This window comes from Lagenorhynchus albirostris, chromosome 2 (genome assembly GCF_949774975.1).
Source record: "Lagenorhynchus albirostris chromosome 2, mLagAlb1.1, whole genome shotgun sequence".
Classification (NCBI taxonomy): Eukaryota; Metazoa; Chordata; class Mammalia; order Artiodactyla; family Delphinidae; genus Lagenorhynchus; species Lagenorhynchus albirostris.
Genome location: NC_083096.1, coordinates 25,231,433 through 25,253,982, shown reverse-complemented (window position 1 = coordinate 25,253,982; position 22,550 = coordinate 25,231,433). Strand labels below are relative to the sequence as shown.

Genomic DNA, 22,550 nt, shown 5'->3' with positions numbered 1-22,550 from the left:
AGGCTGGGCTTGTCCCATGTGAGGGCTGAACAAGAGTAGGGCAGGCAGGCTTCCTTACTCTGCCACTTCGGGACTTGCGGTCGCCCCTGTGTTTCCATCTCTGGATTACCACTTCAAGCTTCACTCCTCATTCTTGCTGTTCGAGTCTTCAGATCACCATCCTGCCTTTGCTCCCTATTTTCTTACTTCTCCTGCTTCTTTCTTTCACCTCCCCCCAAGAACGCAGTCAGCCCCTGAGTCCCGTTGTTCTCCCCCTCCCGCAGCCTGTGCCGCAGGGTCCCCCTCCCATCACATCCTGCTCCCTCCACTTCCAACTTCTCTCCCTGACGACGTCCTTGTGACATTCCCACAACCCCCATGTCCATACATCCAACACCGTGCTCCCCGTGCCCCCAGACTCCCGGCGCGCTCACTACTCTGCAGAGCGCCCCGGCCCTTCAGGGTCAGAGGCCCTTCCACTCCTCGAAGAAACAGCAGCATCCAGGAAGCAGGGCTGCGTGCGAAAGCGCCCCCTTCAGGTCAGATGCAGAGTGCGACGGGAGGGTGAGCATCCTCTGACACAGGTGCGCAAAGAGCACAGCAAGGAGGACACAGCGTGGGGCCGAGGCAGCTACGGCTCAGCCGGAAGGTCCACCACGTCCTGCCTCATCCAAAGACTCGGTTCTACACATTCTGCTTCTTACACCCAGACCCAACCTCAGCTGTTCAGGACCCCAAAACTAGTTTCTGTGAACGGTCTGCGAGCAGCTCATGCACCAGAACCAGCAGGTAGTGTTGTCCTAGGCTGGAGGCACTATCTTCCGCTCTAGAAGTCCCTCTCCTCTCCTGTCCAACGAAATGACAACTTTATGGGCTTGAATGCACGGAGTCTGGGATTATTTATGACGAGAAGTAGATTTAGTGGTCCTGAAGCAGACTAAATGATGAGTGAGTTTATGCAAATGAACATTTTCAGGCTTTGTCGGAACGCGTAAATAACGTTAATCATGGGAGTAAACTGTGCTCCACACGTTGCTCTGCCTGCATCCTGGCGGCAGCGCTGACACGAGGCATCCATCCTGCCCTGGAGTAGGTTCTCTGTGATGTCTGCTCGTGAACCAGTGAGCCAGAGAGGCTCCTCCAGCCCCGGGCTGCACCTGCCCACCTCGGGCTGCAGCGCAGGAATTCACACCAACCGCATAAGCAGCTGGCATCTACTCCAGACACCCCAAGGGGGCATCTGCACTTAATAACAAAACCCTGAGACACCTACCAGGCAGCAGCTGGCCTAAGGCACGTGCCCACTTTACCAGCCTCATTCGGGGCCATTCATCCCTCCCCATCCTTCATCTCTCCATTGCCCCCAAGCACACTAGCCTTTGCGCGAATTCTTGAGTATCCCATATACCTCCTGCCTCAGGACCTGCGAGCTTCTCTCCAAGGCTGGCCCATTGCCTCGGCTAATTCACATCACTTTCTCAGAACAGTGTACGTACCCTTCCTAACGCCACCTCTCTCCACCCCAGACCACGTCAGGTCCTTCCATCTTAAGCTCTCATAACAGTGTATCTTCCCTTCATAGCTCTAACACAGTGCCTAACTACATGCTGTATTTTTAGACTCATGTCATTAAGGTATGCCTCTCACACAGGGGTGTGAGCTGCCTGGTGGCAGGATTCATATATGCTTTTAAAAAAAAATACTATATCTAAGAGTGCTTGGTACATGGGAGATAGATAATAAATAGTTAAATATTTAAGAAGCTGATGAATGAATGGTAGTAAGAATGCACCTTATGGGGCTTCCCCGGTGGCGCAGTGGTTGCGAGTCCGCCTGCCGATGCGGGGGATGCGGGTTCGTGCCCTGGTCCGGGAGGATCCCACATGCCGTGGAGCGGCTGGGCCCGTGGGCCACGGCCGCTGGGCCTGCGCGTCCGGAGCCTGCGCTCCGCAACGGGAGAGGCCACAGCAGTGAGAGGCCTGTGTACCGCAAAAAAAAAAAAAAAAAAAAAGAATGCACCTTAGGTGAGACAGAGAGCCCCTATCATGCCTGTGTAAACAAGCAGTGGACTGCTGTAGGGCATACTGGCTGAGAACAATGAAATCTATGGATAGCAATGGGTGAAAACCTTGTTCTTAAAGACTATTTTGTATAAAGCATAAGGAAAGACTAGGATTTTTTCTGTAATTAGTAATAAGGATCCTAAAACAAGCAGTAGACAAGCCAGCACCACCCATGGGAGAATGAGAGACGCCCAGGGGCAGGTCCCCAGGACCTGGGAGAAGGGTTCAGTCTGGCTGATGAAAGAGACTCTTTCCTTGGACCCTGTGGCTAAACATTAGCACTACCTTCCCGATGGGGAAGAGACAGAAACTGAGAACAGGGCACATGTGTGGTTAGTTGTACATAATTGAATGAATTTTATGTAGTTCTCATTACACAGCATGGGACTTAGTGATTCTCGACAAATTCTTTGTTCATCACATAAAATCCTGTGTTGAAGAAGCCCTCTAGATATTATGATGTGGGGTGCCAGGACTCACTAGGTCCAGTTTGGCTTTTAAAGTCAAGTCTCTGGTGGACAAACCAAATAAACAGCCCCACTTGGAGAACTCGATCTTAAAGAAGTTTATTTTTGTCTGGGTGCGCTACATATTATACCAGAACCAATTACAAATGTTTAAAATAGCTAAACTTTAAAAAATGTGTTTGATGCTTTTATATGTAAAAGAATTTTCAAAAACAATAATAATGCCAATAAACAGAGTATCAGATTTGACAAGATAGATCACTAAGTGGTTGAAAAGCTTCTCCCAGAGGATGTTGATTAACATTTCCCTCAGTCCTGGAGGGCACTGGAAACAGGCCATCCTTGGCCTGGATTTATTCAACGTCTGTAGCCACGATCTGGATAAAGATATTTAAGACATGTTTATCAAACCTGCGGTTGCTAGAAAGTTCAGAGGTAGGGATAATAGCTCTCTAATCTTGGCCATGTTACTTAATCCATTGGACTCTCCATTTCCTCATCTATAAAATGGGGATAATGATTCCTTTCTCAAGAGAGTTATTGTGAAGCATTAAAAGAGCTAAAAGTATGTAAAGTGAGCCAGTAAAGTTAGTTATCCTCCTTCATATGCAGAGTGGTGGCATCAGGATTAAAAACAAAAGTCTCCAGTTGGAAAAATAGGCTGAAACTAACAATTATTACACCCCAATAAAAGGGGAATCCTACATTTAGTTTTCCAAAAAAATGACTTTAGGGAAGGATCCACACAAAAACAATGGCACATGAAGAAAACAAATGAGTGGCAGACAAACAAACCAAAACAGAAGATCAAAAAACAAACTTGGAATAATATCAAATCATGTTCTTCCAAAATGTTACAATGTCATTTAGTCTTGATCAAGGCTTTGCTATAGCAGTCAATCAGTCCCATCCGTTAAAGGAAGGTTGTGTGTTGTACAGTTCAGTCCAATGATTCCTGGAGAACTGACTTCAGGAATGTCTAAACATTGCTGTGAACATATTCCACTGTGTTTTATTTTATAATCGTTTGATTTATTTAAAATATTTGAGTTACTTTCAGAGTACCCCTGCATATAAGCAAAAACTTACTGAAAACTCACATAATGGGAGAGATCTGACCCAACAGTGTTCCTGGGATGGAGTTCTCCAAGTTTTCAGGGCCACCAGCACAGCAGGCTCCTACAAGGCCACCACAGGCCTCAGCTACATGAGTCCTAGGGTCAGAGTCAAATACTAACCTCCCCGTGCAAGCTCGATCACTAGCTCTGCATGATGTTGCAGAGGTGAGAGGAACCAGGTTTGCTAAAGTAATTGTGGTGATAGAAATGTATTAGCCTTGGATGCTACCGAGGTGGCCCATTCTGTCCCAGTACATTGTAAAAAAAACAAAAAAACAAAAAAAAACAATAAATACTAACCTCCCCTTCTCCCCAGATCATGAGCTGACTCTTTCTTCTTCTTTACTATAAATTGTAAAAATAGCTACTTGATAGTAAGATCAAAACGAATTTTATTTATTTATTTAATTTCTTGCCAAATGATTAGTTGTTTTTAAGATGATTTTTTTAAGAAACTTCTTCTGCCTCCCAAAGCAGAAGGATTGCCATATTAGAGATGGAATTTGATCACGCTTTGGATACCCCAGGTCAGTGGCTACAGGCTGTAGTCCAGGGCCTGGCTCTGGGCTCTGCAGGTTTCTGGCTTCTAAGGTGGTTCCAGTTTCTAGTGTTCCCTCATGGGCCTGTCTGTGACCTAAAATCCCATAATTAAACAAAAAAATAACAAAAGTCAAGCTGTGAAGAGGGCAGGGAATGGACTTGACTCCCCACTCTGGAAGGCCAGCACTGCTCCCTGAAATGATAGAATAAGAGGAAAAAGACAGGACCGGGAAGCCAGAGCCATGGGCCTTGCCCTAGTCTGACCCTGGGCAAATTTCTTAACTCACTGAGATATGCTGCTCTCATCTGTAAAGCGAGTGGCTGCAGCTAGACTGTCTTTAGAATCCTCTCCAGCTCTGAAATTCGATGATCTGTTAACGGCCTTAGCACATAGGTAGATTGGCCTTTGGGGGATTTACGGATTCCCCCCAAATCCCCACCAAGAGTGGCCGAAATGAGTTAAGGAGCATGAATGCTTAAGACTCACAGGGCTGGCAGTGAAGCTCTACAGTTTCTAAAAATGCCTCCTATCTTTCCTCATTATCTGATTCACAGAACCTAATTTAATGGTGAAATTCCGGAACGGCATGCCAGAACCTCCGACTGTGACATGAAAGATGGTCATCTCGGGCATGGGGCTCAGTTACGAATGACTTGCCATATGCTCAAGCACTCTGCCATTTGCCTCCAGCTGTTTATACATCACACCGAGGCCAGGAGAAGCGCCAGTGACAAACCATCGGCAACGACTAAAATAGCAATTTATGCAAGGTTTCTGAGACACAATTGCTGCTGCCGCTGTAAAACATGTACCACTCCAGACTGGTATTTTAGGTTGAACTGTATGAACTTGCCAATTTCGTAGATAAAAAATGATCAACTAGCAATAGTTTCATATGGTTAAATCTACACAAAGATCCCTGATAGCTGGGGAAAGTAGAGTTCTCCAGGCCTCCCTCTGTGTGCAGTATAACAGAAGGAAAATAGATGACAGTCCAAACACAAAGCCAGGGCACGTGGAGGCTAAATGGTTCTTATACAACAAAAGGACAGTCATGGAGATGCCTTCTGGAAGTAGTGGAATTAGGTGAGGATTCCAGGAAAAGAACAAATTCACTATTTCTAGAGTTAACAAAAATTAATAGAAAAATGACAGAGTCACAAAGTTTCGAAAGTTTTTAAAAATTTGATGTACCTGATTATGAAGGCAACACAAGGGGAAACAGAGAGCTGGAGAGAAACAATGTTGTATCCTTTGAGCCCTGGATCCAGCTATGCCTGAAGCTAGATATTCCTGGACTTTTCAGTTAGATGAGTCTTCCCATTACAAATCATACTCACACATACACACAAATAAGAATTACGATATACACAAAAGCTTACGATGCTAGACCAGACTGTCTTAAAATGTTGAAATGAATCAGAGAGAGGCAGGACCCACTTCATATCAAAAATTCAAAAAAGCTTAGGCTTCTAGTCTGATTCACAAATCCACGGGGTCAAGCCCCAGGTAGCTGAAAACTACAGAGATGAATTGTTTATCTAAGATTCTGGGTAAAAGAAAAAAGAATATGTTTCCTGTCAAAACAGGAGAAATGAAAGAGAAGCTTCTCATCCATAGATTCGGCCAGTGTGTTAGTGTGTAATGCAGAGCTGAGAAGGAAAGAGTCAGGCTATTTCACAGTTAGGTCTTCAGAATATAAGACAGAAGCAAGCTTGTTAATGCCCTCATTCATAGGCAAGAAGTTGGAGGTGAGGTGAAAATTACACAAGCCAAGAGCTAAGATTTGATTAAAATTATCAAATTATTAGATTAAAACTATTAGAATATTCCCATATTATTCTAATAATAAAAATATTAGAATAGTACTCAATGTTCCACGTCAATTTTGTCTCTTTTCTGAGCTGGTTAAACATTTGCAGATGTGCAATGCAGAAAGTAACAGCCCGCTGCTCATTTGTGTCCTAAGTCTTCCTGGCTACATGCTGCTGTTATAATTTACTGTTTTAGGCAAATGAAGATTGATTTTAATTTACTGCCAAAATTTGTGGCATGGGCAAAGGATAAGCTGGAACCGAAAACATATTTTGCTTTTTACCCTCTATTAGTCACCATTTGAAAATCAGTACTCAGTGTTCACCCCATTCATGGCTCCAGACCACCAAACGAAAATTGTGTCCTCTTCCCAATTCCGACTGATGATGCGCTGTGCCATTATCCTGTGAGCTAATATGAGACTCAGTAGCTGTCCCACCTGACAAATATGCCTTCAGAATCCAGGCTCGAGCACATTAGTTGAAGAATCTGCAGCTAGGAGTTTAACATAACTTATACTCCCAAGTCCCTCACTACAGCTTCTGTATGCAGCATATGACTTGAGATAGAAGAGTAAAGAAACCAGAGAGTTTTTTTTTTTTCTTTCTTATCCCATCATCGAATTGGTTTTGGACATTCCTTCCATCCCTGTGGCCATCTATTACATATTGAGGGCCCCCTATGTGCCTTGGAACAACTTAGCTGCTGGGAAGACGGTGATGAGTAAGACAGTCTTTCCAGTGGTTCCGCTTCTTTGTTATTCATAGGGATGATCAAAGGAAGAGACAGAGAAGAGGAAGAATTCCAGTCTGGAGAGGTGTGAGAAAGTATTCTAAAAGTACTCCAAAGTGGGGATGCAGAATTAAAATGTACCCAAAAAAGAATGCCAATGCACCACCCCATAGGTCGGTAATTAAAGCATTAGCAGCTAGTATTTGTTGAGTGCTTATTTTGTACTGTGCATTTTGCTAACGTTTAACTCCTTTAATCCTTATTACAATAACCCTGTGAGGCAGGTACTGTCAATATACTCACTTTAGAGACGGGAAGAATGAGGCTCAGGGAAGCTAAGAAACCCACGTCTAAAATAAGGGACCTCAAGGCAATGGAGTTGCAGCACAGCCCTATTTGACTCCTATCTAAACTCTTAGCTGCTATGCTATACTGCACTAATTTACTGGTAAACTTATATCCTGCCAATTTGGGACACGTGGTATTTCTCAAGATGAGTTTTCAAAATGGGTTAAAAAAAAAAGCCATGTCTTCTCAAAAGTTAGAAATGAATCTGATTGAGGACAGGGCCTGAAGGTGGGCCTCTGCTACAAATCACTAGTGGGCTGTGGTCCAGCCTCTGCAGCCCACATCGAATCCCCTCCCAGCCAGCACCTGAGCACGTCCTGCTGCCGCAGCGGGGCTGCGGGCAGGTGGGAGCTCTGCTCCGGGTGCGCTCAGCTCGGCTTCTGGCCAGGGTCGCTCTCCTCAGCACAGAGACCCGGGAGCTGACCAGGTCTCTGTGGGAATGCTGGCCTCAGATCAGAAGTCAAGAAATGACTTATGAGCACAGCCCTGCACTGCAAAGACATTTTTACCAACAAAGAGAAAAAAATTAGGAGAGTGATGAAGGGAAGGAGAGAGGGAAAAAACACTTGGCCAAGGCCAGACAGGATCAACCAATTAAGCCTCCCAACTTCTGGCCAAATGTTGATTCCTTGTTCACTGGTGACAAGTCAGGAATGGACTCTAAATTGTTCAGATCTATTTGAGGGAAGCGAGGCTGGCAGTGGCGACATCAGTATTGGCACATGTTAATGAGAGCAGCAGCCAATTTGAAAATGGCCTTTCGTTCCTGGACTGGTAGTATTTTCTGGTCTCTAAGAAACCAAATAAAATTAAAACGCACCATTAATAACGAAACAATACTATCCCCCTTCCCGTTCAGATGCGACTGCATCTGATCAAAGCTGAATTATTAAATGTCTATAGATTAGTCCCATAACTCTCAAGGGCCTGGAGTTTGTAATTTCCCTGAAAAAACAGGCACAATCTATACCGTGAAAAATTTAATTGCACTTTAATTACCAGTTAGGCTGACTAGCATGAGATATGGGTGCCTTCAAGTTCTAACAGTCATTATGATTCCAAGAGGATTCTGAAGGGAAATAATTGAATCTCTGGGGAGTATTCTCCTCTTCTGCCACTGCCGAAATCAAAATGAGAGCAGGAAAAGATGTAAAGGGTGATTCAGATTCTTCCAGATCATAACCCAGGACGGCCCCCAGCAACAACAAGCTGGCCGTTCCCAGGCAGCTGAACTACGCCTTTGGTAATAGGCTAAGACAGAAGTCGGTCTCCTGCAGTGGAGTTCTGGTACGTTAAACAGATAAAGGCTCTGGGCTGGGGTGTTTCTGTTCGTTTTTAAAATCAGATCCAAGATAGCATACTCGTTTCTTGGTTTCTCGGCGCTGGGCCCCCGTGTGGGCATGTGCCCTCCACCTCCACAGCACACGCGCACACACAGGCTCCTCTCCCACCTGTTTCCATGACGTTTCAAAAACATGCTTTCTAAAGGAACAAGGGAAGAAAGTAACACTATCACGGAAGTCTCTAGCAAAAATGGAAAAGGGAAGAATTCAAGAGGATACGAGTTTAGCCTTCTAACGCTTTCACTTTATCAGAGAACCGACTGCCTGGGGAGAGGGCAGCCTCCTGAGAGCTGGTGCAGGAGGTGAAGGGAGGTGAAGCCGGCCACTCCTCTCCTGTCCTCAAGCCCATGTTGGCCTCCTAGATGCCCCAAGGTTCTTGAGGTGTTTGCCGTGTGTGTGTGTGTGTGTGTGTGTGTGTGTGTGTGTTTCCACCTCGACTGCAGAATGCCTTGGCCTCTTCTGGGGGACACTGTCCCACGCCAGCACAGGACTTTTTATAATGGGAAGAAATGCGGCTGTGCTTTTTTAAAGTCAGGCTGGGGTCAAAATATGATTTTTCACAAGGTCTCCAAGCAGCTTGGAGCTCTGTACTGACTGCAGCTGCTCTGTGTTGCCGGGTTCATCGCCTCGGCGTTAGCGATCATTTGGTAGCTGGATTACAATTTCGTCTGCCAGGTAAATGTTCAGATGCTCAGAATCATCTACCACTTTTCTCTTCTCCAAGTGTGCATCCGTTTTCCTTCTCGGAGCCTCTGTACCGAACCTGCACCGACATACAGTGCTGCACTGGGCTTGGGCGGGATTTGCATGTCCCTCTCTCAGGGACCCAAGAGCTGGGTTGAACAGCTCCCATCCCAGCCACGTGGGTCCCAATCTACAGAGGAAGCACAGGCCCTCTCTTACGGAGCCCCGTGGTTCAAGAGGAGGAGGTAGCAGAGTGTAACTCTGCCATCAATACTTAGAGGTACCCCTTCTCGGAGCACCGGCCGTTGAGTTCCTTGGGGTGGCAGCTAGGCCCACAGACACAAGATACTCAGGTTAGGAACAAAGAGGGGGACAACGTCAGAACGCCATCCTACAGATCACCAAGTAAAGACTGCGAGCTTGTAGCATGAGGCAGCGAGACGCAGCAGACCTCCTAGCTCGGGCAAAGTGGACAGAAGGACAGCAGGGACGCCGAAGACACCTGGGCAGAAGGAGGCTTTCCTCCCTCCGTTCATGCTCTGTGGGTGGAAGCCAGGATAGCACAGCTCCTGAGTTCCAAGTCTCCCCCAAATGTTCCGCACTCCATTTCCAGAACTGTAAATAAAGGTCCTCGTACAGACAGGACTGGAACTGACAAATGAGAATGAGTGGTCAGGAGGTCATTCTGCGGCATCGCCTCCCCGTCACTCACCGAAAGTTGTACCTCCACTCGAGCCACTCCTTCCAGGCCCGGTGGGACGGCTTGAGAACTGATCGACGCTCTGAGCTGCACTCCCGCTGGTCCGCTCTCTTCGGAGCCTTGAGGGGCTGCACGTCCGTGGACCTGATCGGCAGCATTAGGTTTGAAGAGGCTGGAAAGGGAAAGCCATCAGGGCTTCTGTGTCTAGCCCGTCTGAGCCCTGGGGGTCTGCATCAGAATGCTGCAATTTGAATGACGGAACTGAACTGGGAGCTGTGGAGAGAGGACCAGTTTCCAAAGAAGTCCTCAGTGGAAAACTGAAATACGATGGCAGCAGGATGCTACAAAGGGATCCAGCTGCTAGAGCCACGTGGCCTGGGAGACTGAGGAAATGCTGTTGCCACATGGAGGCAGACGGAAAAGAAAATTACCAGGGAAGATGTTTTAGTAGCTACTGAGATTATCAGATATTCTGGCCAAAGTCCCCGGTGATTGCTGTCCTTCCGATATTATGCTCTCGCCTCCCTTCAGGCTCACGGGTGCATCTTCCAATTCAACAGGGCCTCCTGTCTCTGAACGCAGAACTAGTCCCTCTCGGAACTTAAAAGTCTGAAGGCTGCATTGCAGCTGCTACATTCGGGCAGGTCACTGATGCGGACTCCTCCGGCCTTCCCGATATCCTGGTGTGATGTGAATGAACACCGTGCAGCAGGTAAACAGAGCGCTAAAGTGCAAAGCACGACTCTTATTTATAGATCAAACACCTGCCATCAATTTAAACAGTAGTTTAAATCTAACTTGAAAGTTGAGCAAGAGACTGAACGCCCCCTTGAAGCAAGCAATTTTGAAGCAGCAGTTCATGTATACAGATGTGTTTAAAGCCTACTTCAGAATGCTGTAATTACCATCAAAAAGACAGATTCCATTAGATATCTGTTATGCTTTTAGCATCTGTACTCCCAGACAGATGTGAACAAATGGTGAAAGCCTTGGGTTTCTTAACACTATACTTTTAACATTATTTCTTTAAAGGGCCGGGGCTTAGGATTTTCAGAATTTGGAAAACCATCTGATCAGAGGTTTTTGGAACAGATGATGATACAGTTTGGCTGTGCCTGTCATTTTGCCTTTTCAACCACAGTTCTGCGTCCAGCCTCTCTCTCTACCAGGTACATAACAAACTTAATATTTAGGGCAAGCTATCTTCCTAAACACAGATCAGTGAAGAGTGAAGCCATCTCTAATCACAAGCAAATAGTGGGGGGGGTGGGGTAGTGGTGGTGGGATGAATCGGGGGATTGGGATGGACATATATACACTAATATGTATAAAATAGATAACTCATAAGAACCTGCTGTATAAAAAATAAAAATAAATCACAAGCAAATAATAACCATCATTTCTTGAATGTTAAAAATTAGGCGATATGCGGTCCAGGGGCACCATGGATATTATTCCATTAATACTTCTGATGAGCTCTTGAAGGTTGGTATTATTACCTTCACTTCACAAATAATAAAAACTGAGGTTCTGAGAGGTTAAGTACACTGCCTGAGATCACCTAGCTAGTAAGTGGAAGAATCTGGATTTGACCATGGGTTGGCCGGGCTCCAAAGCCCTTGTTCTTTCCTCTACGTCATGCTAGCTTAGAAAAAGGCCCTTCTTTTTTGCATAGATTGTCTCAAAATTGATTTCCCATTTACAGGGATATGGAACGCCCTTCTGGAAGTAGGTGATGACTATGTTCAGTGGCTGGAAATCGGTTTGACCTCTGGGACATGAGTCAGTCCAAGAACGGGATTCGGCTGCAGGCCACATCAGTCAGGCAGGTCATTTCCCTCAGTGATATTTCTTCTCCCCCAGGAAATCATAAGAATGGATCGGAGACCTTTTCCATTCCTTATAATTCTAAAGTTCTATGTGTTTCTGAGTCATGACTGCTTTACCCTCGGCACTGACGAGGACAGGCTTGTGCCCAGAAGGACCTGTACTATTTCAGTTCCTTCCATGTGCCAGCCCTCCTCAAGCAGGAGCTGCTCCCGTGGACTGTCACAGCCTCCCGGCTCCACCAGGTACTCGACAGCTGCGTGATGAATGGACAAGGCAAGGCGTGAATGCAGACAGGTCTTCGCTGTGCTCTGTGGACGGTGTGCCTCCCGGTTTCCTCCTTTATGACCAACATAACACCTACAGCCTGAGTCAACCCTGAGTGAGGGAGGTACGTCGTCTGGGAAAACATGCTTGGGGGTAGATCTAGGGAACCATCCCCTCATCAGGGTAACCTACAGAGAACATTCCCAGTCACCTGCCATGCATGAGAAACTCACCCAGTAGCAGGAATAAAAAAAGAGAGAGGCAGCCACTCAAAGGGCCGGGGTGATAGAGAAGCACTACCTTGTTTATCAGGATATAATAATTAGCACCTCTTTTTTTCTTTTTTGGTACCAGCTACTGTGAGTGAGTGAGTGAATCTGAGAAATGGGCAAGCCAGAGAGTTTGGCTTCAGCAAGGATGGAGAGGCAGCTGGGTATGGAGGCAGATGAAGATACAGAGTGGCAGTAATGGTGATGAGACTGCTTCTTTCATTTGCAAAGGTCCCTGAGATAAAATTTACAAGGGTCAACACACAGCCTGAGAGGCAAACCTCCCTCCCCCAGGTGCAGGCTCAGCAGCTGGCCTCAGAATAAGATTAAATGAATCCCACCCTTGAAGGAGGGAGGCTGCCCAGGCAGAAGAATCACACCTTAGAGATGGCAAGAAAGGAAGCTATTCCCTAGCCTAAGGGCATTTGGGAGAAGTACGTGAATAGTAATTATTTGAAAAGAGATAACCAAAAAAGATTTCCAAGGCCAAGGCCTAGTCAAACTAATCTACTCAACCTCTACAGCAAGGCTAAAGACTAGGTGGGTAATGGCCTACCCATCAAAGAGCTTATTATGATTTCTAGACGCTCCACAGAAGGGCTGCAAATAAGACCAGAGCTGGAGAAGGCTCTGGAAACCACAAAGTAGAAGTGGAACTAGGAGTAGCTGTCCTCAGGAGAAAGGCAACATTTAGAGTTTAGATGTCATCAGAATATTAGCACCGAAACTGTTCTTTCATTTGGGTTACCTCGTGGGGCCTCATCTATGCGCAGATGAATCACTGGTATGAAATGAGCTAAAATATTAATTGTAGTTGCTTTTAGGTGATGGGGTTGTTTGGAGGAGTCCATTGTTGTACCTTTTTAAAAAAACAATGATAGTATAACTTTTATAATCAGAAGGGAAAAAAGGGGAAATAAACAGCTGTCCTTAAATCCTGTGAAAGCTGCAGAAAGGAAGCTAAGTCCAGGTCAGCACACTTACTGTCTAGCAAAGGAGTAAACCATGACTATTACATGAGCTATTAAATACGGTTTGAACTGCAGTTCCAAGGGAAAGCACTTGAATTTCTGGGATCCTCTTGCTTTGAACAGAAACAATTTAATAATGTCATTTATAGCCATGTCCGATTGTCCAAACCATTGTCTTCACAGAAATATTAGAAAATTAAGGTGGAAAAATTTGTGAGGCAGCAGCAAGTGTAAGGACGGATACAGCTCAGCTTTTTAAAAGAAGATTCCTTCTTTCTTGATCTTCTCATTTAATTGGGGGCAAACAGAGAACTTCATTGTTGCCCCACACGCTTGTTTCAAAGCCTTGTCCTTCTAGTACTGAACACGTGCAGCCCCAGGGACCTGTGAAATGAATGCTGCTGCAGGACTTTATTTAAATGACATGTTTGATCTCCTGTGCTGTGTAAGTGGCATTGCTGAGGAGCTGCTCTTTCCGAAGGATTTGAGGTCACTTAGCTTGTACCGGCTCTGCCAGGAGCTCCAATGAGGAAGACTTCGGGACATTCCACCTGACAGAACTTTAGAATTTGCAGCAGGTATATTTTCCTCAGCTTCCGGATCCTTGGGGATGACCTTATACTATGGATTCCGTCACACATACACTCTCTTCACTGAAGGCTCCCAGGATATCTTCATCACAAAAGGGCCTCGGTTAGTGCTTGAGATGGAGTGCAAACCAAGCTCACAGAGGACCAGGTTGGACAAGGCCGGAGCAGGACAACGGTCTTGATCCTTTCGCCACATCTCCAGGTACAGCCTCCAAGGAAAACAACTTTAAGGCAAGCCAGGCAACTGTTGCTACCAAATAGTGGGATATTCAGTGTAAGAAACAGAAGATAGTCTTATATCTGTGACGCCCCCACTATGCCCCAAGGCTCCTTCCCAGACGCGCAGGGATGACGACTCCATTTGTGGCTAAGCATTCCCACTGACTTGCCAGGGGTTGGGGCTCTAGTCTGGGATATGCTCCAGTCTTCCTTCTAAAGTTATAAACAGATTCAAAACTTAACGGAAATCTGGGCCCCAGGAACAGAGAGGAGGCTCTTGTTGACAAATGGAACATCATGGTGGCAGAACCAGAAGAGCTGCTGGTTAGCTCAGCATGAAGTGTCCCTCCCACCCAAGGGTGCACGTGGACATCACACCTGTGTTCCCCTTCTTCCCTCGGTCACCCAGTCCCAGCAGCGCGCTCTAATTTTTCTTGAAGTGTAGCTTATGGATAACCTGCATCAGAATAGTTGGGGCCAAGCAAGGAGATATTAGAGAGTTGGGGCCTAGGGAATCCGTATGCTTAACCCCCAAGCCATCCTGATGCATATTAACATTTGCGCATCACACCCAAGGAAGTACTCAGATCCTGTTGCCAACAGCAACCTGGTGGGTGGTGGCAGAAGCCACTGGGTCCCTGTAGCGCCTCCTCTGTGTGGTTGCTGTCCTGCTCGATGGCATTAGAATACCCTTCACGGATAAGGATGGTGACAAAAGGTAACATCTTTAGCACCTTGTAGCCTACAAAGTTTCTCCATAGCCTCTGTCTCGTCACATCAACCCCTCTGAGGTATGAATTAGAATCTCTATTTTCACAAACTCAGAAATTTTGTGCCCTAAAAATACTGCACAGCCTGCTGGTAAGTAGCTGAGCTGAGGCTGTGGACCTGGGTTTGGTGATTCTAAAGCCTATGACCCAGCCATTCATTAGCGCTGCCCTTCAGGTGTCCACAGTGGCTTCCCTGCACCGTTTACCTTCTCTGGGTGAGTGGGTAAGATGCGGCTCACAGTTCTTTTAAAAGAGCAGTGCACCTCTGTGGAAGAAGATGGGCCAGGGTACCCCAAAGATATTTGGGGCAAAGCCTTGGGATGTGGGGAGGGGTCAGCATATCCGGTGAAGCTTAAAGGGGACAAAACAACAGATCCAGGAGATCCTTCCTACAGTCAGCCACTACCAGATATCTATGCCAAGAAACCAAGATTTTTCTCCAAATGGATTACAATTGAGTAGAAGAGAAAGTCAAGTCTGTTTCCTTGCAGATCTCAGTGGCAAACGCCCCACAGAGAGCATTCCTTGGGGGCACAGCACCCTCACTCTATCCAGACAGGCCAGGGGGAGTGGGGCTCACTCTGGCGTTGGCTGTAATCACGCTCAGCTAAGCAGGATCCTCAGACACTCTTCGGAATGGGAGACTAAAACAATGCGATATTCAGCTGAGCCGGTGCAAGGCCAGATATCACGTAATCCAAGGCGACCTCCACTGTCGCGGCCTCTCCCGTTGCGGAGCACAGGCTCCGGACGCGCAGGCTCAGCGGCCATGGCTCACGGGCCCAGCCACTCCGTGGCACGTGGGATCCTCCCGGACCGGGGCACAAACCTGTGTCCCCTGCATCGGCAGGCAGACTCTCAACTGCTGCGCCACCAGGGAAGCCCCCTCCTCTACTTCTTCAATCAAAAGACATTTGTACACATGTGGCATAAGGCCCATTTAAAAAAACTCCAGTGAGACTGTCCTCAAATCTACCAAAACAGGGCTGAGCCAAAGTGAGTGTTTAATAAACAGAACTGGAGGGTGAGCAAGACATGCCTTGCTCCGTCGGCCCAGGGCGGGTGCCTTGAAGCACCCAGATGCTGTGAGAGCAAAGAGGTTTTCATTCTCTGTCTCCCTAATTATTACAGTCTCTGTCTGCCACCCTCAGGCACTAGGGCCCTGCAGAGGGAGAGTTCAGCCCTTTGGTGTGAAATACGGTGACAGAGGCCTTCGGCTTCAGAAGAAAGGGGCTGGATAAGCAAGTACAAAAGGGAACACAGGAGCTTCCCAGGTGGCACAGTGACTAAGAAACCGCCTGCCAATGCAGAGGACACAGGTTCGAGCCCTGGTCGGGGAAGATCCCACATGCCACAGAGCAACTAAACCCGTGCGCCACAACTACTGAGACTGCGCTCTAGAGCCCGGGTGCTGCAACTACTGAAGCCCAGGCTCCTAGAGCCCGTGCTCCGCAACAAGAGAAGCCACTTCAATGAGAAGCCCGCACACCGCAAGGAAGAGTAGCCCCCGCTCGCCACAACTAGAGAAAGCCCACATGCAGCAACAAAGACCCAACACGGCCAAAAAAAAAAAAAAAAACTTCAAAAAAAAAAAAAGGGAACACAGGAATGGCATTTAGAGGATCTGATTCATATCGTCTTTTTCCATCTTCTTTAGGACAATTTTTAAATCCATTTTCTTTCTCTCTTCCTCCCTCTCTGCCCCTTCCCTAAGCTTTTCTGTGCTTGAGCTCTCCCTCCCACCCACCCACCCCCCCCCCCGCCTCCCCCAACACACAGAATTGTGAGTGCGCTCCTGTTTCCGAGGCTGTAGCACCTGTGCTCAGAGAAGCATACATTAGAAAGGCAGGGAAGGAAGAGGGGAAATAAAAGCAAGTATCCTTTTAACCTCAACCATCTAAATCCTACCACCAGGCTCGGTAGGATTTATCAACTTCAGCCACATGGCCAATTTTCATAGATGCTCATTCAGGAAGCTCTCACCGTGCCCACGTGTGCTTTATTGACTCTCTCGTCTGTTCCCCCCGCCCCCCCTAGTCGTTCACTTAGGTGGTCGGGCGACCTTTCAGAAAAGCCTGGACGCGGGATTTCTGCTCTCCTTTTCCTCTGAAGAGGGGACTGGCACAAGAATGCCAAACGAGAAAAGAAACTTGGAATGACTTCCCCGGTTCAGTCCCAGTCTTGCCCCCGGAGGAAACCGCACTGGCGCGGAAGCTCTGGCGGAGCCCCAGGCGCCGCGGGCCAGGCGAGGCTCCGTTCCGCTGACTGCGCCGCCGGGGACGGGCGAGCGCGCGCCCGAATCACGGCGAGACGCCAGCCCTTCGCACGGAGGGACCCAGAGGCCCGGGGCCATGCTTTCCGTGACGCGGCGGCCTCCACTCCCACTCATGTCTACAAGGGAGGCTCCTACCCCCTTGCTTTCGGCGCAGCCAGCTAATGAGCAGCATCTGAAAGCGCCCGGGCCCAGGCCACTCAGCACTTCTCCCCGACGTGGGCGAAGACTGGGGGCGGGGGAGCCTGCACAGCCTTGGCCCCGGGGCGCTGCGCACAGCTGGCCACTGACCAAAATATCTGTCACCATTTAGGCAAATGGCCTGAAAGAAGAGATGCTTCATAGCGGGCTATCGCCTCCATACTGGGCACCACTAAAGGTTTCCTGTATAAATGAACGGGGAGATGAAGGGGTGACGGGGCCCACAAAACGAAGTCATGGTTCCCACAAGCCGCAGGCGGAGCTTCCACTGAGGAACCTCTGACGGTGAAGACCCACCAAGTGCTCAGCAGGGACCTGGATATGTCACCCTGGGGAGGACCCCCGGGAAGCGACCCCAGACACACGAGGACACAGCTTTGCCATAAGGCCGGCATTAAAGGAAGAAGTGCTGCCACGGCTCCTGGCAACTTGTTCCAGCACCTCCTGGCCGTCACCCTTGGGAAGCCTTTTCTATTTCCCCACCTTTTCCTAGACTCGGAGCTCTCAGGGCAGCTCTCAATGACCTCCTCTAGAAGGCTTTCCACCTGCCTGTCATCTAAGCCCTTCTCCAGTTGTTCCTGCCTGTCCCAGGCCCAGATCTAGAAGGAGATTCTACCACTGGTAGTCACTGGGATGGGATTTGTAAGTGGCTGTGTTAGTCTGCTGCGACCGCTACACCAAAATACTATAAACTGGGTGGCTTAAATGACAGACAGTTATTTCTCACAGTTCTAGAAGCTGGGAATTACAAATTCAAGGAACAGCTGATTCAGTTCCTGGTGAGAAACTTCCTCCTGGCTTGCAGACACCCCTCTTCTTACTGTGTCCTCACAGCAGAAAGAGAGAGCTAGCTTTCTGGTCTCTTCCTATAATCTCATCACAAGGACCCCACTCTCATGACCTCATCTAAATCTAATACCTCCAAAGGCCCACCTTCCAACACCATCACACTGGGGGTTAGGGCTTCAACATATACAATCTGGGCGGACACAGACATTCAGTCTGTAACAGCTGCCCCTTCATCTAGTCTGCTTCCTGATCTCCAGGCCAGGAAGTGCTAAGAACGTGGAATGAGGCCACCCTTGGTCTTCCCTGAACACCTCACCCCTCCATCCACTTTTCTTACTGCCTTTGTGGCTTCTGTTGTGTGCTCACCTCTCCCATGAGAGTCGAAGCCTCTCGGAGAGAGGAAGTGATGATAAAAGCACTTATTGAGTATGTGCCCACTGTTCTAAATACACTGTCACTTAATTCTTATGGCAATCTGTGAGAGAGACATGAATTGTTCCTATTTCACATCCAGAGAAAGCTCAAGTTTGGAAGAAGTAAGTAACTTGCCCAAGGTCATGCCCCAGCAAAGGCTTATCTCAGGCTAGAATTGAAGTCTCTCTACAAAACTCTCGGTTACTTTCTCCCCTGAAAGCAGGAACCTCCTTTTAGTTATCTTTGTATCCCTGCTCCTACTCGTAGCACCTAGCACAGTGCTGTATATGTTGTATTCACTTATATACTCATTAAATAAAAATTAAAGAATGTGGGCTTCCCTGGTGGCACAGTGGTTGGGAGTCCGCCTGCCGATGCGGGGGACACGGGTTCGTGCCCCAGTCCGGGAAGATCCCACATGCCGCGGAGAGGCTGGGCCAGTGAGCCATGGCCGCTGAGCCTGCACGTCCGGAGCCTGTGCTCCACAACGGGAGAGGCCACAACAGTGAGAGGCCCATGTACTGCCAAAAAAAAAAAAAAAAAATTAAAGAATGTGCATCCTATATTCACTCCATCAGATTTTTAAAAAGTGTACAGTTGAGCAATATTAAGTATATTCACATTGTTGTGGATGAGACCTCCGGAACTTTTTTTCATCTTGCAATACTGAAACTCTGTACCCGTTGAACAGCTCCCCATTTCCCCTTCCCCCAACCCCTGGCAGCCACTATTCTACTTTCTGTTTCTATGAGTTTGATTACTTTAGATGCCTCATCTGAGTGGAATCATGCAGTATTTGTCTTTTTGTGACTCTCTTATTTCACTTAGCATAATGTCCTCAAGGTTCATCCATGTGGTCACAAAAGCAAGATTTCCTTCTTTTTTATGGCTGAATATTATTCAGATATATATGCCACTAGGTTTTATAAATGCCCTATCTCATCAAGTTGCTTTCTTAACACCCCTTCTTAATTTCACTTCACTCACAGAAGAGCTTTAATAATATGACCACTACCCCCACCAGCTGTTGAGCTCTGGCACTGTGCTAACTGAGCCTCTCACTCTGTGCTCACGGTAACCCTTGAAGGTCACTGTTGGGATCTGCAGATGAGGAAACGGAGGCCAGGGAGATGAAATAACATATTCAAGGTCACAGGACTTCAAAGTGCAGCAATCTGGATCTCTGATGCTCTTCCGGGCTCCTCTGACTCTACAGCGTGCTGTCCTCCATTCATCTGTACTTCCTCTCAGTGAGTGACATAACAGAAAGAGACACTGAGGACCAGACACATGAGGTGACACCAAGGGTGCTCTGCCCATCAGCTGCAGAGGTGGGGTGGACCCCTGAATTCATGACTCCCGGCCCAGGGCTCTCTTCCCTACTCACCTGCCACCTACCTCACCAGGCCATTCCCAATCTAGGTGACCTGTGGGTGTGACTGCTTACTCAATCCAAATCCCATACCTTCCTCAAGGCCCAGATCAAGACTCACTTCTTCCTGACCAAATGCTCTCACTGACATTCCTCGTACTTTGCTGCCCCTTTGCTTTGCATGGACAAATCCAGTACATTCTCGCAGGTAGTGTTATATACTGCTTTATGATCCTCCAAGGAAGGCTGCATGCTTTCCTTCCCACCATACCACCTAACAGCATCCTGGGGATGTGGCTGGCCCTTGACAAATGCTTTCTGATCGGATGCACCACAGAACTATGCAATTGAAGAGCCTCCTTAGGGAACATCTGGCTTAACACTCTCATTTTCCAGTTGAGAAACTGGGTCCCAGAGACGTGTAGTGACTTGTCTGGTTACAGAGCTAATTAGTGAAGACTCGGGCCCGGAACCCAGTCTTCTGTCTCCTGATTGGTGCTCTCCTGCTACTCTGGGTGCCGGGCCCCATCTAACCAGGAGACTTTCGCATTTCTCTGCATCAGAATTGTGTCCTAAGGCCCTAAGTGGGCAAACAAAAGGAAAGAGAGGTTAAATCCTACATTCAGTCATTTTAAGGGGATATGAAAGTATTACTTTTTAAGTTCTAGAGGGGAAGAAAAATGAAGAGGAATACTGAACAGAGAAAAATAAAGACTAGTGAAAAATTCCCAGTTCTTATACAGATATTAAATAGCTGAAAGACAAGAGAGTCTCTCACGGTCCTTCTTCCTCTGCCCCCTCCCACCCCAATATTGCTTGCTTTTAAGCAAGGCCAAGGAGAATGCAATTCTCTCCAGGGTAAAGTGTGAAAATCTAGAAGGGACATTAACATTTTATGACCTCAAAATTTTTAATAAATTAACTTTATTAAAGGATCGCTGGTTTTTTAGTACCTTGAAACTGAAAGGTACTACACCTTCTAGAAAATATATATTCACCTCATTTGCAGGTTTGCTGCATTGTTACATCTACCCACATCTCTCTTTCCACTACAAGGAAAGGAAATCATACATTTCTATAGCATTTTATAGTTTATAAAATATCTGAATGCATTATTTTTTTAAATGCTTATTCTTAGACTTGGGGGATTATATAATGGAGGTATTATTTATTTAATCCACAAATGATTTTTGAGAGCCTACTGTGTGCTGGGCACCATTCTAGGCCCTAGGGATACAGGATTACACAAAGCAGAGGAAGTTCCTGCTCTCTTGGAGATTATATTCCAATTAGCTCCCCTTTCATGGATGAGACAACTGAGCTTTAGCGGTTAAGTGATTTACCCATGGCTGCCTGGTTAACAAGCAAGAGGGCTGGGGCTGGGATCAAGGCTGAAGAGGCCAGCTCTAGCTCTCACGGTTCCAGAACACTCCTGCTTTATATGAGCAGGGGGTTGTTTTCTCTGAAGTCAAGAGTCTCTATGTTCTTTCCCTCAACTGTGGGATACAGCTGTGCACAGCAGTTGGTCCTTAACACAACCAGAGTGACTGCCCAGAAAAGGCTTCTGTTTTTCTCTCTTAAAAGATGATATATAACAACTGGATATCTACATGAGGTAGGTTGGGCCCCTACACCTCATTCCATATAGAAAAATTAACTCAAAATGGATCAAAGACCTAAATATAATAGCTAAAACTATAAACCTACTAGAAGAAAACACAGGCATAAATCTTCATGGCTTTGTACCAGGCAGTGGTTTCTTAGATATGACACCAAAAGCACAAGCAACAAAAGAATACCTGAATAAATTGAACATCATTAAAATTAAAACTTCTGTGCCTCAAAAAAAGAAAAGAAAAGATAACCCATAGAATGGGAGAAAATACATGCAAATCATATATGTGGTAAGGAACTTATCTCTAGAATATATAAAGAACTATTGTAATAATAATGTAATGACAGTAATGTAAAGACAAACAACCCAGTTAAAATACGGGCAAAGGATATATGAATAGACATTTCTCTATAGAAGAAATAATAATAGGCAAATTGAAACCAGTGAGATACCAATGCACGCCCACTAGGTTGGCTAGAATCAAAAGACAGATAATAGCAAGTGGTGGCGAGGATACGGAGAAAGTGGAACCCTCATATATTACTGGTGAGAATGTAAAGTTATGTACCCACTCTGGAAAACAGTTTGACAGTTCCTCAAAATGTTAAACACAGAGTTACCACATGATCTAGCAGTACCACTCTTAGGTATATACCTGAGAGAAATTTAAAGACATCCATATAAAAGTCTGTGCAAATATGTTCATAGCAGTATTACTCTTAATAGCCAAAAAGTAGAAAGAGCCCAAATGTCCATCAACCAATGAACGGATAAATAAAATTTGGTATATTCATAAAATGGAATATTTCTCAATAAAAAGAAATAGAGTACTAATACATGCTACAATATGGGTGAACTTGAAAATATGCTAAGCGAAAGAAGCCAGTCACAAAAGGCCACCTACTGTATGATTCCATTTACATAACATGTCCAGAATAGACAAATAGAGAGAGACAGAAAGCAGATTGCTAGCTGCCTAGGACCTGGGGACTGAGGGGACTGTGGTGTGACTGCTAATGAAAATGTCCTAAAAGTGCATAAAAAAGATAGTTGCATTTTATAATCTGTAAACATACTGAAAGCCATTGAGTTGTACACTTCAAATGGGTGAATTGTATGCTATGTGAATTACTCTCAATAAAACTATTTAAAAAAGAAAAGATGATGCATAACCTAGTATGAAG

At 46.5% G+C, this 22,550-nt stretch overlaps 1 protein-coding gene and 1 non-coding gene across 4 annotated transcripts in view; one reads left to right on the top strand and one right to left on the bottom strand.

The window, feature by feature from the left end:
* The window catches only part of SMYD3 (SET and MYND domain containing 3), a 722,658-nt gene that overhangs the window by 62,716 nt on the left and 637,392 nt on the right, over positions 1–22,550 (bottom strand). The gene's annotated exons all lie outside the window — the stretch shown is intronic.
* On the top strand, positions 3,754–3,886 carry LOC132516562 (small nucleolar RNA SNORA66). Its single transcript, XR_009539388.1, has one exon. It is a non-coding gene; the product is annotated as a small nucleolar RNA SNORA66 (small nucleolar RNA).